Raw genomic sequence first — 19,386 nt, 5'->3', positions numbered from 1 at the left:
CTGCAGGCAACTGAATTGCAAAAATATATATGGACCCTCCTGAAATCATTGGCACCCAATAGCACAACCTGCTGCTCAAAGAAGAGCCAGGCTGTGCTTTCCAACAGATCTGCTGAGTGACGTGCGATGACCTGCAGTGTCACAGGCCCATTCATGAGCTGTGATCATCTGCTACACAAAGAAAAGCATGTAGCGGATTTTTAGATCTATTACACTTCGCCTGATGGTTTAATTTATTGTAGTTTTCATAATGAAGTTTTGGAGGCCTCATTCAGTCCTTTCCTAAAGAAGGTCAGCTTGGCTTCCCCCAGTCTTTGTAAAAAGTGTTTCCTGTTCTCAACACCATGTGTGTAAACTACTGGCATATTGGTTGAGCCTGTCTTCTTGTGATTTAGACAGATTCAAACCCACATTGTAAGTATCTGCAAGCTGCATAAAAATGTCAGAAAACCTGAACAGGCTGCGATATGATAACACAAGATCACTTACTCCAACAAAACATTATCAAAGAGCACAATTCTCTTTGACTTAATAAAGTAAAACAAACAACTATGTAATAAAGCAGTCAAATCATCCTACATTAATATTAAAGAAGCCATCCTAACAATCACTATTATTGTTGTAAATGCTTGTAAATTGTGAATTTGTTTTATACAATCTGTGACAAAGGGCTTAGGAACACCATCATCACATGATCTCTCTTAAGGTCTATCATAAGTATCTTATTTGCTCACCTTTTATCATTGCCAACTTGGAAAAAAGTTCATTATATGTTGGTATTGGTTGTTTGCATAGGTCTTACCTGTTATAGATCCACAGTCTGACCTTATCTGTTTGTTCCTCCATGTTATGTTAAGTTACAGAACCTGTCTCAACCCTGGATTAAATGGAGGCTCCCCTGTCCATCAACAGGAGCTGAGGGGCGGAGTTTATTGTATTTAACCTTGCACTCATGGTGTAGCAAGTTAGTCTTGTCTGTGTGTAGTAACCTAGTTTGTTTGACTTTAACATAGCATGGTGTTTATAAGCTTGTTTGGAATATCCACTGAATACACCAGTTTAGTACTTTATTGAATGTTTTCTTTTTTTTTAACTATTTTTTCATCTTAAAAGTACTTCAAGCGCGCTTCATTTTGCACTATGTTGTTCTGAGATTTATTTTTATTACTTCTGTGACAACCCCTGGGCTTTCATGTGGTTTTGTCACACTACTAAGACCATGACACACCCACAGAAACAATTGCCAGGGACCCTGCAATTGCTATAATCAACGATGTACAACCTGTAAACATGGGAACCCTGGTATGCAATTAAGTTGTTTAAGTGAGAACAAGCAGTTAAGTTCTATTGTTTTGGAAGCAGCTGATTAATCCGTTGTGGACACAGATTACCTTTAGAATCAAACTATACCCAACAGGTTAGGACCACAAGGGTAATGTCAGGTGTCCAGTAAACCCATATACCAACAACACCTAGGAAACACCATGACTGAAAATTTAACATGGTCTTGCCTACAGTACAACTGGCTCAGGGACTCAGCAGGACTATACTTAGCAGGTTAGGCAACTGGCAGACCTGACCTTTTGGGCTGGGATTGTGGGCAGAGTCATGTGATGTATATCGCATTCGTCAAGTGTGTGAGAATGTGTGAGAAAAGTATATCGTATTGTTTAAATAATAACACATTGCATATTGAATATGATACACTATAGCGAAACAGAAAACTGGAAGACATAAATTAAAAGTATGTGGAAGTGAATTTAAAACTGAGAACAGGAAGCATTTCTTTACACAGTAAAGTAAAGTCACAGAGTTGTGAGATCATGGAATAAGTTGCCCTGCCATGTTGTTGAAGTTGCTGACCCTTTTATCAAATGGCTGGATACAATTCTCAGATCAATTAACTACAAACCGGTGGTTTGTTACCTCTCCAATGTTCTTATGTTATTGAATTACAAAATATTATTATCTTTATTTACTGTGTCATTAATCTGACAGCTGTACAAATATTGTTCATAAGAAACTACATTACAGAAGGCAGAATCTTAGCGGTATCTGGAGTTTGTTTTTTGGTAATTCTGAACACACCGTGGAAACGTTCTTTCAGGTTCCTGGAAGAAGAAAACTGAGACATCGGATAGCATCAAATTATTTTTAACAGAACGACTTTTATAAAACAATTCCGTGCTGCTCTATTTCTTAAACTCTTTCAGAAATTCCTGCCAGCCGACGCAAAGGTACTGTAGGTGCAGATGCTCCACTGACATGAACTGTAAAGAGACTGAGCTGCCTCAGGACGAGCTGGTTATTGGCGTGAGTCAGATCGCCTTCTCGTCATTATCATGCAGAACAAGGAGGCTACTGTGGCCGCAAGGATGGGGCCCCAGTGGCTTCCAGGCCTATGCCTTTCTCTCTGCTTGCGGCTGCCAGTGAGGGAAGATGTTTTTCTCCCCTCTTTCTGGGACGGACTCCAAGTATGGTCTCCTGATACCAGGGAGGAACTGTATCCATTCCGGCAGCCCCACCTAGTCACTTTAATGGAGACCAGTGCTGCTCTCAGGCACCACAGAGGCCACAAGACAGCCTGATTGATGGGCCCGAAAGCACTGATAGCTCACGAAGCATCATCACTCCTTTAACTGTTCACAGGAATGGGGATTCAGGGGAGGACATGTCACTCACCAATTAGAAACCCACCAAACAGCTCGACGGAAACAAAGGGAAATGTATTGTTCGTGTTTTCTGTCTCCGTGCAGGGCCGTGTTCTGCTGTGTCAAAGATTAATTTGTATCCAAGTCATGAACAAAAGTTGGCAAGCCCCCTTCCAGATGATGAGACAATGTAACAATCTGGGCGAATGACATTCCAGCTCCCATGAAACAGGAGCTGAAGAGACTATAAGGAAATTAAAAGTAAAAAAGGGTTCATGCATTGTAAAATCATAAAATCAGATTTCGGATTTTTCTTTTTTGTTTCTAAAAAAATGACTGTTTATCTACAGCTTGTCAACTACAAAAAATATGTAAATCATTGCTCAAACCTTTTAACTGCATTATCTGTCATAGGGATCCATTTCATAGTACTTTACCAAATAAAGTGATTAATAAATGTATGCACCTTTGGAAAGACTTTACTGGCATTTAACTTAAAACTGCATCACATCCTTCGGTTACAAATTAAAAAAAGAACTGATTGAGGCTTTCTGTTTTTCTCCTGTTTCAGTCCAAAGGAATCACCATCACATCCAATGTGCTTTTATTCTCAGCATATGGGTTCTGGTATTATCTTTTTAAAAGTGGTCACTTCAAAATTGCAAAATGTAACTCTTCATGAACCATTTTTATTGACAGATTTTATTTTGTCAGGCTTTTTAAGGGACTTCTCTAGATATGTATTAACATAGCATTGTTTGAAGGTAGCTTTAGATTAAACCCTTTTAAAAAATAAAAATGTTCGCAGTCTTTTTCACCATGATAGAGACATTCAGACAGCTTTCCCTTTGGGTTGTGGTTTGAATACATAAAACAGAAGCCCATATTTGGACACCAAAGAAACAAAGACCTCTTATTACATGTCAGCAATAATTGTTGACATGAAGCCATCAGAAACTATTAAGGAACCATTAGGGGATTTTGATTATAATATGGTATGCTTTGAAGTACATTTGTACAGGTAACATTCAAAGCAAAGGTCTACAATTTCTGAAAAGTAGACTAAGAAGGAATGGGACAGTGTTTAAGAGAAGTAAATGGATAAGATAGATATGAATCAGTAGAGAATGAAGGGCTACAGTAGAGGAATATTCTGCTGGAAATAAAGACATGGATTAATCTCAAGAATTAGTTCAACAAAATATAAAGCACTACAGCAGCAGGGCCACATCAACCCTTTAAACACCTTTTAAATGGCACCATTTAAAAATATGTAAAGTATTAATTAATCAAAAAACACCATATTTTCCCCATATCCATTGCTTTCCAAAATAAGGTTAATCGCTGATCTTGACAAATACATTTTCTGAAAATCTCTGATATAGATGTTCTTTGTGTACTCTAAGCAGACTTAATGCATTTGAAGATAACAGCTTCTTTGCATGATCTGTGAAATCATACATCTCAAAAATTGCTCATTGTGAAGTAAATCTAAATACACTTTTTACTAACCACAATAAATTCTGTCAGCCTTTTCTTCTGGTAGCTGTTGATTAGTTATTATCTATTGATTTCACAACTATACAGTATAAAATTAACCTCCATTATCAATCTAATAGAACTACATACTGTAGTTCACACAATATTAGCCCACATGGTTTGATAAATAAATGTAGACAGCTAGCATGTAGACATTTTACTGAAAACACCACATACATTGATAGTAAAACAAAATTGTGTTTTTAAATTAGCACATCACTGTAAGGTATATTTCCCTTAAGTAATATCTGTCAGTAAAGAATTGACATATCCTCAGAGGCCCATGTCCATGGTAAACTTTCCCACATGATTTCATAAATCGATTAAGACAAAATCTAAGGAGAAAGAAAGCACTTTACAGAATAATTAAAAAAGAGCAACACCCAGTCAAGGAAAGAGTACAATGAATTGCAAGTACAGGTGAAAAAGGATGTTACAAAGGCCAAGAAAAAGACAGATATGAACATTGCAATGAAGGATAAAATGAAGGATGAAGGATGAAGGATAAAATGTGCTTTTGTTCATTGTTACAACAGTGAATGATGAGACAAGATGGCTTGCCGAAAATGATGAGGAATCTTTCATTTAATGAAATGATAAGCAAATTGGAGAAGTATAAATAATTATCTTAGGTGTTTACCAATAAATAAAAAGTAATATACCTCAGGGTGAGGATAGTTCTAAATAAAATACTGCTTCTATAGATGAGGTAGAAGTGTTACAGGCAAAATCTCCAGTTGCTAATAATACAGACCAAATATGTTACTACAGTTGTGCTTTATATTGTAGGTGTCTATCTGATGATATCTAAGAAATGGAGGCAACAAAACTTTCTTAAGCTAAACTGCCACAAGTCTGAAGTTACGCTCATATTGTAGGTTCCCAACATCAACATTGCAAAGGTCATACCTTTAGTGTTGGTTTTGAATAAAATTAAAATTAAAAAAATTGAAATAAAACCCTTACAGGAGTTAACAACCATGGTTTTACTTTTGGCAATATACTTTTATTTGAAACTCATGTAAAGAATGTTACAAGGATATGTGTACTGTAACATTGCTTGGATAAAGCCCTTGCTCTGTCTGTCTGTTCTTACAATATTAATACATTCCTTTTATTTATCAAGATTAGTCTACTAAAAATGTTTTCTTCTTGGGGTTATATTCTACCTAACAGGCCTGAAATCTGCAGTTCTAAAACTGTAAACTGTTCAGGCTTTGTGAAAGTTAGAACACATTTCAAGGTTCTCCTGCTTTTCTATAAGGCACTGAACAATATAGCTCCAGTCTAATTTAGTCCAGCTCTTAATCTGAGATCAGTTAATTTGGGCCCTCTCATTTTGGAGAAGACCAGACTCCACACAGAGAAAGACAGAGCCCTGGACAGAGTGTCTGGTGCATAGAGAATGAGGGAACTAGATTCAAAATTCTCAAACGCACTGATGTAATTCAACCAAATTCACTACAGTATCACCAGTGAAATATGAACCACAGGACACAGGTGGAAGCTTTCAAGATACTGCAGAGTTCCACTGTTCACCTGGCTATAAGTAAACTATAAACCAAATGGCCTATCATCTATGACCTTTATAATTTTCTTATGAAAACATTTTGGCAGCTTTACTGCAAAACAGATAGTTACACTTCAAACAGATTGTCATAAATATTCCAAAGACATTGCAGCCTTATTGAAAAGAATCACATGGAAATGTGAAAAATCAAAACTTCTGTAAATTCTTTTCCATTTGTACATTAATACACACTTTGTATAAAGTTAACCCTGGAGATACTAAGGGCACTTAGAAACAATATAAAATTATTGCTCATGCATCAGGTATAAGGGTTAATGGTTTCTGAGCACTATTCACATTCTGAAACTCAGCATTTGATGACTTATATAAAGATATATGTCTTATTTATCAGGTGAGTATTTGGTTAATGTTTAATGGGGAGTACATGGTTAGTTATGAAGTAAGTCTGTTAGAAGAATTGCACTGCTTAACTGTGAAAACTGCATTGCAGTGCAGTGAAATGTGGTGCACTTACAAGTGGGATCATCCCATTATCTCTTAGGTGGACATTCACACTTCCACTTGAGGCTATGAACTTGCTTGAACTCCATGGTACTGTGTATGCTGCGTGACCGTAAGTGTTCGCACTTCTGTCTTTACCATTTGGTTACTCTCTTTTCTCATGTATTGTCCCTCTCAGCAGCCTTCAGGGAGATCACTGGGCCACAGCCCTCCAGGCCCAGCACTCCTGTTCTTTGTTCATTCTGTTGGCTTCCAGAAATATACTGCCTGGGCGTCTCTTTATGGTCCTGGGCCCTTACACTTAGAGTAACTTTTGGTGCTGCTTACGCCCTCCCGCGACCTGAGATAAACAGATGCTAAATGGCACAGACTGTGCCTCGAACCTCAAACCTGGAGGAGCTTGAGTCTTGCGTTTGTCTTGCCACTGGAACCCTGTTCGAATTTGCATTGGGAGTGTTGCTACTGGTGCAGCTAAAGCTTCTGAATCGAATCACGAGACAGATTTCTCTGCTCGAAGCTGTCCTTGAGATGGATTATATATTGAGCTAATGGTTTCTGTAACTGTTTTTAATGTGTAGTGCCCTGGGGTGCCTTGCAATGAACAGGGCTATGTAAGCGCCGGTTGTGTTGTACTCCACTGCAAATCCATGTTCCAGGAAGCAGCAGCAGCGCCTGTAGTAGCTGTGTTGAGCATCTTGAAAAGGTGAGCTGTGAGCTGCCTGCAACTTCTGCCAAAGAGGCATGAGATGAGCCAGAGGCAATGCCATATAATGAGCACAGAGGTTTCATAGCACAGGCACTGAATTAGTTATGGTCGTGGATGAGCCCAGAACAGGACTTCCTTTCTATATTATGTGACTGGAAGTGCAAATACACAGTTTTTTTTTGTTTTTACTGAAACTACAAAGAGTTTATGATCAGTTGTCACCTATTACTGTCCTCCAGTCAAACGAGAGGGAGGCAGCTTGAGCTCATTTTTGCAAGTCGTATCAATGTCTAAAAATACACGGACGGCACAAATTTCGAACTGCCTGGGAAAATCAGCTACGGACAGATAAATAAATCTGACGGTGGGTATCCAGCAGGTAGAAGATCAAGTGCTGGATCTGACAGTGGATGGGAGCCTTGATGTTGTCTGGACCAAATACAGTAGGTTTTGATCTCTTGGAGCATGGGAGTATTTGATGCCAAATCATGCACACGCATGATCAATGGAATCCAAAACAACATGTTTATCAGATTGTACTCACATCTGAATGAAGTGCAGAGAGGTGCCAGAGTCATGCCTGCTAGGGTGGGGTAATGAAGATGAGCACCCAGATCCCCCCAACACGGTTCATTTAGACGGACAATTCAAAGGAGCCTGTATTGTCTTCAGGAGGTAGGAGGAATCTGAGATTGCGGGAGAAAACCCATGCAAACACAAAGAGAACCTTCAAAATCCACCCAGCCCATAATCAAACCCAGGACCATAGGAATGTGAGGTGGCTGTACCATAACAATATGCCACAGGTTTATTAAATAAAAACCTCATGATGCATCACAGTCACGGAGCATAGGTAGTTATTGATACCATGACTCTCTGATAGTCAGGCCGTGGTTTCTAAGGACGGTGGTGTCATTATTATTAAAGCATGGGAAAACAATAATGGGAAATATTTTAGAAATGAAAGAGTGTCCTTATCAACCTAGAACATCCTGAATTTTATTTTTTTAAATATAATAAATTCTTATTTTTCATCCCCAAAAAGCAAGTCAGGTCTGATTGTTCATACTATTTCAGGACTCAGGGTTCAATTTTGATAGATATATCCATATGTTGATGTTTCTCCTCAGGACCTTTTCAGGTGATGGAGATACTCAGACTTCATTTCAACTCTTAAGCATCATGATTGCTCAGACTAAGAGAAGACCTTGATCCCCTGCGTGTGTTTTAATTTGATTCTTGTCATGTGGTAGAGGTCTATAACAATTTCCCCCTCAACTCTGCTGTCGTCAAACAGACATTAAAACAAGCAGCTTTGACACAGAAACATATAAAAACACCTTAATATATACACTGCAAACACAGCTCAGCCCTGTACATAAGAACCTGATACAGAAGCTGGTTCACGAAGCTGACATTGACATGAGGTTAGGGGTGCCCTGTTGTGGGCGAAAAGCAAACAATTTGCTGTCTTTTGGGGTGTTCATTTCAACATTGCCATGCTGCACACAAATCCATAAAGACACTGTTAGCTCAAGCCCTGGAAAGCAGGGAATATCTGAAGTCCCTCGCTACGCTGAAGCAGGTGCAAGGTTTCAGACACTTTCCAGAAAGCTGCAAGCCATTTACTGTGGATAAACATCCTTTCCAGCCATTTCAGCAGAGCCAGCCTGATACCCGCTTTGCCAGCTCCGCCTCTGAATGTTAAATTAAAGGCAGAAGCACAGAAAAAGATAATCAGAGACACGCAGATGCAGAGATGAGCCATGGTGCTGTGTATCATTAAATATCCTTCACATTTGTGGTTGTTTTTTTACAGCAGTAAAAATGCATGTGACACCTGGTTGTGTCGCTCTAAGAATGAACCCCTACCATTGTGTGTTCAGAGTCTAGGGAGAGAAACACAGCAAACTCCACTCTGGGGAAATTTCTTGTAGATCAGAAAACTGGTACAGATGGCGTTTACTTTTTTGTTTCCTTGGTTAACCTTTTGTCATTCGTGTTGAAGTTTTGGACTTTCAAAAAAACACATCTATAGTAATTAAAAACAAATAGTGATAGTAGTATTGCTCACCTGCCTAGATTACGCTGCAGTCTGTGAAAACAACCCACAGGATTCTGCCTCCAGGGATGCAATAAAGGTGTTCTCAGGTCCACTCTCAGGGTGGGGCTGTGGCTCTGTGGGTCAGGATCTGCTCCTGTGGCTGGAATGTTGCTGGTTCGTATCCCGCGGCCGGCAAAAGAATCCTACTCTGTTGGGTCCCTGATCAAGGCCCTTAACCCCAACTGCTCCAGGGGCGCCTGTCATATTCGTAAGTCCCTCCTCTTAAGAACACTCTGGCTCTTCCTTGTTTGTCCTAATTTTTTGCACCTGTCTCACCTGCTTCCTGTCTCAGCCTTTTCCCTATAATAGCCAGACGCTCACACCATTCCAGGCTCAGCATTGGGAGATGGACGCCCGGAAGCCCACCCACCAGCGAGTCCAGGAGTGACCCGACGGTGTAGGCTTCACAACGGCGTCCTGACCATCTGGGTCCGGGGCTTGGAGTGCCTGGCCCTGTTAACCCCTTTTTATTCCCCCGACCCTTCGTCGGATCCCACTCCAGCTTTTAACCTCTGTCTGTCAAGGCTGGACCACCCAGCTCTGGACTTTTGCATTCTCTGGATTTTCTTACGTACTCCCTTTGGACTTGTTTGCCTTGGCCACGCCCCCCCAAAGCACCAGCACACCTTGGACACGTCCCCCTGTTCTTGTTCCAGCCCCAATCCTAGTCTTTTTCCCCGTGTTTGTCTCCCTCCCCTCCAGATTCTGCCGTCTGCATAGGGTCCTGAAAAACTCTTTGTGACAGAGCCATATTAATGGTCAACCCTGCGTTCTGACCCACAGCTTTTCTCCCTGTCTGTGTGTCTCATTGAGAGCAATCTGGGGTCTGCGAAAAGAAAAATCCCTAATACAAGAAATTTTATATGGTCAATTATTTTCAATAATTTCAAATGACATTTTCTGATAGCTAGGAGAACGCCTAGACAAAATAGGCAGAATGGCTTTTAAAGCAAGAAAACTAAGTATCGCAAGGACACACCCTTTTCCAAAACCCAAGGGCTAGCACTCTCGGTCTGTTGAACGCAAATGTGCTGTGCTCATGCGTCTGTCCTGTCCAGTAAAGGGTTGAGTAACTCACAAAAGGAACATGACACCCCTCCAAAAAACTTTAATCCCATGGGGTTAGAAGCTTTGTGGTCACAAATGAGTGATTGAATAAAGTGGTAACCTGACGAGGTTAGGAACAGCAAGAGAGACTCTGCTGCAGCACATTGGAAGACTCAGGATGTCCCAATCACCCAATCTAAATTGGCATAAGTCTTAGGAAACACTGTAAGGTTCAAAGAAAGAGAATGAAGTTGAAGTCAAGTACAAAGACAGCAGGTACGGAAGTTAATAAATGATCATTTGAATATTAAAAACAAATTAATAACATTGCATGAAAATTACACATATGGACCCTTTTATATTCAATCTTTTATGCATGTTGGTCAGCACGTGAATAATCACATGTATTAGTTCAAGTAGATTAGGACAAGTTAGGACAATCTATATGGTGTTTGTTGAAGAAGTAAACCCATGATTATCATAATTTAATTTTAGTAATGAAAGTTTAACTGTTCCATAAGTGTCTGCCTCTGTACGCCACTATATGGTATGTCCTGGAGGTAAACGTTCATATTCTGTTGGAAACCTTTGCAAATACAATACTTCTCATTTGTGCTCAGTAGTATTTTCAACAGCCACACACACCTGTGAGAACAAAATCTCAATCTCCACTGGTTTTAAAAGAATTCTTATAGAAAAATATTGCATTTTATATGGTTCATACTATATAGGTCGGCATATTCCTGCCACTTCCCACTCTAGAAAATGGAAATGATGTGCCTCCAGCACTGGCAGACCTTGGGAATTGAACCTTGGGGAACTTTCACGATAAACTGGAAGGTTGTTGCTTTTTTTGTTGCAGATTTTATACAACAAAGGACAGAAAAACAGGAACACCACCAGCACGCACATCCAGATACAGTATGTGGGGAGGGATTCCAAAGTCAGAATGATTTATTCTGATCCAGTTTTCCTCTCCTCAAGACAGCACTCCCACTCCCAGCAGTGTGCTTCAGATTAGAAAATCAAACGAGACCTCTTTTCCAGCGGAGGCTGCACGACGCAGGGACAAAGGAGATCTGGCACTGAGTCTTTAGCAAAAAAAAAACATGGGCCTCTACCAAAACCCAGCTTGGCCATCCTGTAGGTTTATCCTGGCTCAAACAAATACACACAGATGCTGGGATGTTCTTCTTCACTGGCTACGTTCATTAAAATACCATACTGCTCCACTGAATAATCCACAGGGTTTAGTGAATCTGGTGAAAGTCTCTTTTTTACTGCATTTGTAGTCAACAGCTAGTCTACCTCCTTTACCAGCTACTAGGCAGTGCAGCTAATTTAGGACAGGCAGTATAACGCAGTGATTGTATGTGGTAGAATGGTTGCTTGGCGCATACACAGTATGTATATAACTGGATTAAAAACGTGTCAGAGTCTCTAGTGCAGCCAGGCTAATACATGCTATTGCCAAAAGTGCTCGTACATCTAAAGCTCCCAACAAGCGGAACACTACTAGAATATCAACAAACTCCTGCCACTCTGTCTTGCGAGACATCAGGCCACCTGCTAGCACAGTATCTCCAAACGACTTGAGGGACTGCTGCAGGAAATTACAGCCTCAGACAGGCTCCCCAGTATCAGTATATTCAATTAATGAGGGTAAACAGCTTTGCAGGCTCTCCTTTTAAAGTCAGAGTGGTCTGTGGCAGTATCAGGAATGCACCCTTTACAGTGTGCTACACCAAAATCTGTTTTTTCTCCTGACATAAGATACTGTATATCCAAAATTTGACCTTTCAAGGAAATTCACTTCCTGCACTACACAGTCCTATTAAAACCATTTTTTTTTATTTTAAACATGACAAAAATTACAGATGAGAGGAGGACATTCTGTCTATTTTCCATGGTTTCACTTCATCAAATCTTTTTATTGTGTAGAGAAATGAGGTGCCACGAAATGCTAACATGTTGTCGTTTGTTCCCGACACCCACATCTCTTTGTATAAAAAATAACCTTGTCCTAATTACAGCTGCTTTTAGCTTCCATTTGTGGCCTCTGATCCAGTCTGCTTTGCTGAGCCTGAAATGTCTGTTGGGTTTAACTGTGCCAATTCCATTGATGATGTTCAATATTTGTATAAAACCTCGTAACACCTTTCTTGTTCCAGGCAAGAGTGATTTCAATGTCACTGTGTATTTCATACCAGTCATTCTGCAATTCCCATCCCTTTTCTTTGATGCTTTTGTTTTGCTTGGAGCTTATTCGTCATTACTTTCTGTGGGTTTGTTAAAGCTGCTATATTTACTGCAGCAGATCATCTACCTATTGTTCTGTTCTGTGCCTAGATAGATCACTTCCTAAAATCTGTCCAGTTTCTCAACCTCTTCATTCTCTAACATTGCTGCCTGTCCAAGCTCTCCTGTATGTCAAGGATATCACGTGCGGTAATTCTATCATATTGATTAATACAGGTACTTGAGTACAGTAAATCCACTTCCTCTATTGTTTAATGTTACTCTAGAAGTCAGGTTTAAATCTACTGAAACTACTTTAGTAACTATTGCTCCTACTGTATATTGCTGCAGTGGAGGAAAGATACAGGGCCTGTTTCAGCTTCCATTTTTAAAACAAATACTATTTATTACTTGGTGACCTCATTTAGAGTATTGTATACAAATCTGGAAACCGATTTGCAAAACAAATGACAAAATTTTGGAAGGAGTCAGGTAGTCAAAACCTTAACATTGATTTCGCGATTTCAGTGACGCAGGAGTCTTGTGCACTGGAGGTTCACATGCATCTGATATGTCCTGGTGCGCCTGTGTTTCTGTCAGAAAGCAATGTGCATCGCAAGCGACAGCTCTGGCTTTAACAGTGTCAAATGCACACAGCTCCCCTTCTGAAAATGGCACAGTGTTCGGGGTTGTTGTTCTGCCTCTGCGGTGTGAGGATGCAGATAGCGGAGCAGGCAGATGCCCTGACAGATGCTCACTGCCTGGCCCCCACAGGGAGGGAGCGGAGCTGGCTCTCGCGCGCACAGGCCCAGCGGAAGCACCAGGGGCTGAAGAGGAAGGAAGCAGGGGAGGGCGGTGGGCAGCAATGTGTTTAATGAGGAGCCCCAATTGTGCACGAGGCAGGGCAGCGCTGGCCAGCCAGAGCCAGGCCGCCTCGCAGCAGCAGCTCAGGGAGACAGCAGCAGGCGAGCCACAACCCAGGAAAACCTGCCGTGAAGCACGGGGGCTCAGCTCAGTCTGTCACTGCTGGAGCCCACTTTAGGGGCTTTTAGGGACGAGGATATATTTTAACTCTCCATCAAATAGGCAGCGTGCTTCTAAGCCTGGCTAAACATGCTAGTTTTAACATGTGTGACTGTAGGACTGCAGGGTTAAATAACTCCTGGGGGAAACAAAGCCTCAAATGGGAAAGCCAAAAGATGGAAGTGTTTTTAACATACGCTCTCACCTGTGCTTTGGAAAACTGAGTCTTTCTTTCAAGCTTAAGATATTTTATCACATGTTTTTTAATCAGGAACATATTAACAGCTTTCGCATTCAACACGGTGGAAAAAATAAAAGGGAGAGTGGCTCTGTCATCATGTCCCTTGAGTTGCAGAGGGGAGAACCTATTGCTGTCAGGCAAGTGTCTGAGAAACACTGGGGTCTGTGGTTTGAGGGGACTCAGTCCAGGGACCCTATTCTGATGCTTTTCAAGGTCGGAGCAGAGCCATCTTTTCTCTTTTGAAAACATTACCTCTCTGTAAGTATTGAACACCATATAAATCCACGAACTGAACCATGATTTGGAATAGAACTGGATGAGATGGAGGAGACACTTTTTTTAATTGATCCAGCAGGTTTTTAACCCATTTGCCCATGTTTTTTCTTTTCAATACAGTATCTAGCTATCATTTTAAAGAGTTAAGCTATGCCATTTACAGATTTTTATTTACAGAGATTAATGTACAGTATAGAGATGAGCATCTCACACATACAACTGTAATCTGATTTTTTCTATTGAAAGAACAACCACTTTTTTCAATGTCATAATTTAAATTGAGGTGGATAAAAAAACTGTTACCCAGAGTATTAACAGGCGCTGTGATTCTGTAAACAGCGAGGCACTGAGGATGTTAGTAAGCCCAGATTCTGCTTTATCTTGGGACTATCCCTTTTGACGATGTAAAGGGAGATAATATGCACAAAGCATTCAGATACTACTACCCACATTAACAATTATTTAGGTCAGGCTTGCTTGCTGCTCAACCAGAAAGGAGCCTGCCTGGAGTCCTCAGTCCAGACACTGCTGTTGCAATACAGGCTAAGTCTGAAGTCACCTCTGGCCATAGTCCTCTGGCAACTGACTAAACCCCAGCAGGGCTGGGAGGGCTTAAGCCCAGCAGGGTGTTCTGAACTTCATACTCAGTAGCAGCCCCTGTGACTTGCCAGCTGCAGATAAGCTTCCAGCTTCTTCAGTGTGGGCTGCACCACCCCTCCAACTGATACCACGTGTGCTGCTGGCACTCTGGGACTCTCAGCCAGATGGATCTGTGAGCATTTCGGAGGAAAAGAGGTCCTCAATCTCCTGTACTATTCTACAAGAGCTACAGTATAGTGTTGAATCAAGTTATTTAAGAACTGGTGGTTCAAAAATAAGGAAGAGTACAAAAAGAGCAACATGGCTTTTCAATGTTATCAGAAGGGAAAACAAAGCAATTAATTAGATTTTAGCTACAGTAGTACTTACTGTATCCTCTGAAAATGACTACAAAATGTAACACGCATAAGTACTGAAATTGTGCTGGACAAAAAATGAATCTCTTTTGTTTAGCAATTATCATAAACTTAAATCTCAGTGTCATCTGCTAAAGTAAAAAAAAAGTTGAAAAAGTATCTCTGACACATATGCAAAACACGAGTGATAGAAAGTAATTTTAAAACCTGTTCAAGTCAAATAATTGGATCATACAAAGCACCAATCACCTGACTACCATCATCTTATAAACTCTCTTGAAAGCTTTTAGATTGGAACAGGACTAGATAAATATGCTCTGTTGAATATACTGTAACTTCACTGAAATAAGCTGCGTCCAAAAACCTTTTATTTAGCAGCTGTCTTAGTCTGTGGTTCAATGATCCGAACTTTCAAAAAAAAGTTTTCAAGCTACTATGAGGTTATTTTAACCTTCATAGTCTGACAAGACTAAAACTAAAAACCCAATAGCAAATTAGTTTTTTAAACTGAATATTTCCTTAGCTTGAAACAGAGAATCTGAATAAACAGTCAGGAAAAGAAAAGCTTGAGAGTCCTTCAAACACAGAGCAGCGATGGGAAGCAGAAACAATCTTACCAAAGGTGTGAAAAACACGCCGCATCCCTTCCACAGTAAAGACGGGAATTAGTGAAATGCCTCTGGCTCTTTTATTTCTGAGTGATTTTTTCCACCATGATCTTGACTCAAACCCACACACGTCGCTGATTGTGGTATCTTAAAAGTTATTGCACTGCATAAATTATGGTAACGGGAGAGCCATGCTTGTGCGGCAGGCTGATTGCACACTGTGACAGTCGACTGATTACTGGCGGACAATTGTGTTTGTTTGGAGGCTTGGGTTTATCTCTGTGCCTCTTTGGGGCCTTGATTGTCGAGCCCTGGAGTTTAGCGAGATAAAACAGCTACAACACTATGTTTTAGCCTCTGATCTTCCAGGGGAGAATTTATACTTTATTTAGTATGCATCTGCCAACCAGTGGTGAGAATTCTTTCTTTTTTCTTTTTTGCCTGAAAACCACTTCTGTGTCGTCAGCATTCCTTTGGAAGTAAGACACCTGTCACGGTGCCAGCGAGCACTGATACCCATCCTGGGCTGGTGCTGAAAAGCGCTGTATCTGCGTTGAGCCTCTCACCACTAGAGCAGCCCAAGATCCATTTGCTAACTGCTTAGATTCTGGTCTTTGTACCTTAAAGTATTGGGCTAGAGTCTCTCTTTGGTACTGCTGAGCTGTAGGTTATTAGCTTTTTAAATACGTATGTGAAGCAGCCACAGCCTTTCATTACTAATTACTGGGGTTTGAATTTTGAAAATGTCATGGTAAGTACTGCTCCCAGAAGTCTGCGCTCATACTGGGAGTACTATGCTGGCCAAGCGTTCAACACAGTGCTGCCAGTAGTGTGTTTTGTCGCTTGATCTGGTGACAATATCTTGTCAAAGATTCCAGTTACAAATCTCCTTGACAGACAAAAAGCACCTTTCAGGGAAAGGAGCTGGTGAATTGCACAGTCACACTGCCAGTCAGCAGAAGCAGAAGCAAAGATGGAGGCAACCTCAGACACATACTTTATACCCACAATGAGCCTCACCTTGGCTCCTGATGGGAAGCACGTTAAGTCATCTCTATATGACTTATAAAGCATGCTGAGGACAGACTGCATGTTCAGCTCCATATGCATTCTACTGTTTGCAAGCACTGGCTGTGTGGTTGACAAGGGAGGAGCTGCTGTGATGTAGCACACTGGAATATCGATCTGTATAGAACATGGATAGGCATATATTAATCTACAATGCAGCCCCCTCACCAAAACTGAGAGGAGTGAGAGTATTGACTGGGCCAGATAACACTTGTGCACCACAGTCTGTCCAGGGCAGGTGCTGGAAAGCAGAAATATCTGATATAAAATACAAACAAATCTATCACAGACCAAATCCAAACGCCTCAGCTGTTGTACCAGCTTCACCTTGACACAAAGCCCGCTTAAAATATAAGAATATCAGAATAAGAGAACACTATCAGTGTTCGTTGCACAGTATTGCTGTATTCTGATGAGTAAATGTTGTACTGATGTTTGCCTGAAAGAGTTTGCTGATTTGAAAGTAGTCTCTGAATTGGGACTGTGCTGTCCAAAGTATAAAAAATCTAAAGAAGATGTTTCTGATTTCACAAACACCAACAAAGTCCACAAATTAGTGTGAATCTGCCTACCCAGTAGTGAGAATTCTTTTTTTTTCTTTTCTGCCTGAAAACCACATCTGTGTCATCAGCATTACTTTAAAATTAAGACACCTGTCACAATGCCAGCGAGCACTGATATCCATCCCAGTCTGGTGCTGAAAACGTTCTTAAAAAACACCACAAGTCAGAGTGTCCTGCCATTGAAGAAGAGCCATGCCACATGGACATTAGTCTACCAGCATATTTATTTTGTTTCCAAATGATTCTCAAATTCCTAACAAGTTAGAGACTTAACTAGTATTTACTGGTCTTTAGTCACTAATTCAGGATAGATTTAAGATATCAAGGACTGGGAATCCCCAGCACAAAGATCTGACACCACTGCCCTGGGATCTGCTGAAAGTTACCTTATTTATCACTCTTTGCAACTAGTGGTCCTCTGAGGAACAGATTCCCTATTGGACAGATATACTGTAAAACAGCAAAGTGTGCTACCCTCTGAACTCGCATTGAAATCTGCTACAGTACATGCAATTTCTGTGCTAAAGGGAGGACTTAAACTTCTACAATAGGAAAATGACTAGGGATTGTTTTCTCCATTTAGTAACATTCGGGACTGTACCCATGCAAATGAGGAAGTGAAATTGTAGTCCCTGTGTGTGAAAATCCTCACCCTCCCAGCTTACATCATACATTGGCGATTTTTCTTAGGTTCTTCTGCAGGACTGTATTGAATTCTGCAGGACACCTCATTGTACAACACGTGGAACATGTCACCTTAACTGGGCAACGACACACAACCTAAGAGCTCCGGCTTTTACCCAAGAACGAAAATACACAGGAAAGATGCACTGAATTAAGCTCAGCAGGGGGCTTCAGCACAGGCTCTTACAAAAACAAAATGCCGATGTTGAGCTCAGATGAAACACTTAAGTGAAATAAAGGAAAATCAAACAGAAATCATTCGCATTCAGCCCTTCCAGAGACTATTGACCGAACTGTGATCTAGTGGAGAAATAGTTGTTTTAAGAGGTGGAAAATTGCATCTTAGACTTTGCCTTTCTGGGCTAAAGTCAGTGAATTTTTATGATGCAGGAGATTTAACCCCCTCTACAGAGCTGTACTAAGGCTTATTTCAAGTTAAAGGTATACAGTATGTACACTATATGGCTAAATTAGGCATATGAACTGAAAATAAGAACACTGGGACCAGCATCATCAGCAGTTTGTGCTAGTCTTGCAATCTCCCTGCTTCTGTTAGAAATTTGTGGCTTCCTGCTCTTTTAAAGAAACAGACATCTACTTCACTACACAATCGCAGTTTGAAGTGAGGGCCACATACCAATAATTAACGGCCAACTGCATCCTGAGGAGAATGAAGCTGGTTTGTCTAGAGATGTTAAGGACATGGATAAGGGTGTTGTTTAATTTTACTGTTCTCACGCTGATTAACATTATACAACACGATATTTCCATGCAACATGCAGAGCCCCTACCTTTTCTGCTCCTGTTTTTTGTGTACTCACCTGCCTTGGAAATAGTAGGATAGAAGTCTAAGACAATGTTTTTCCACCTGCACACAATTCTAAAATTTGGATTACTCCACATTTTTATGACTCTTTAATTAATTTGTAATGACTTCAAATAATTCACTAAAGCACAAGGAGACTTCATTTGAGAGGACTTCTTAAGTCAGATACATGTGGCCTTAATGGAGATAACCCAAAGTAATTCCCTGTCTCATGGTCTCATTCTCCAATTCATCAATAGTGGCCCAACATCGGGAGCTCTTTGTCCCACAGCATGATCTACTGGCTCCAGTTTCTTAAAACTCTGTGTCTACAGTGACATTTCTGACTTCACAGAAATTCACATTTTTGCTCTTGCAATCACAAAAATATTTGTATTACTGTACATTTTCTCCTTCCAAGAGAAAAGCAATTATTCTGGTTCATGTTGGATAGATCAGGCTTTGTCCAAGAACAATCTTAATTCCTAAGGGCCGCTGTGTCTTCTTAAACAGGATGTACATTCCCAGTATTCCTGTTGAGTACAGGTGTCAAATCTGCCAGCATGATCTCTGGCCGCTGGTTTTCGCATCACAGGGTTACAGTGTTAATCTGTATCAGAGCTCATTATAAACCACCAGCGTCCCTTCTACTGTGGGTGATACTCAGGACTGATGAGGCCACGAACAAGGATGTAATCAAGAACAAATGCTTCATATATAAAGGTAAGGGGTAACTGCTCTGTTAAGGGTCTTGCTGAAACCATGTCTGAGGAAATAAAAGAAGGCTGGGAAACTGGAAAACAAGGCACACTTTCAGTTTTTTTCTTTAATGGCTTCTCTTTTTA

Source organism: Lepisosteus platostomus, chromosome 13, assembly GCF_059453375.1.
Source record: "Lepisosteus platostomus isolate fLepPlt1 chromosome 13, fLepPlt1.hap1, whole genome shotgun sequence".
Classification (NCBI taxonomy): domain Eukaryota; kingdom Metazoa; phylum Chordata; class Actinopteri; order Semionotiformes; family Lepisosteidae; genus Lepisosteus; species Lepisosteus platostomus.
Note: the sequence above shows the minus strand (reverse complement) of the source record.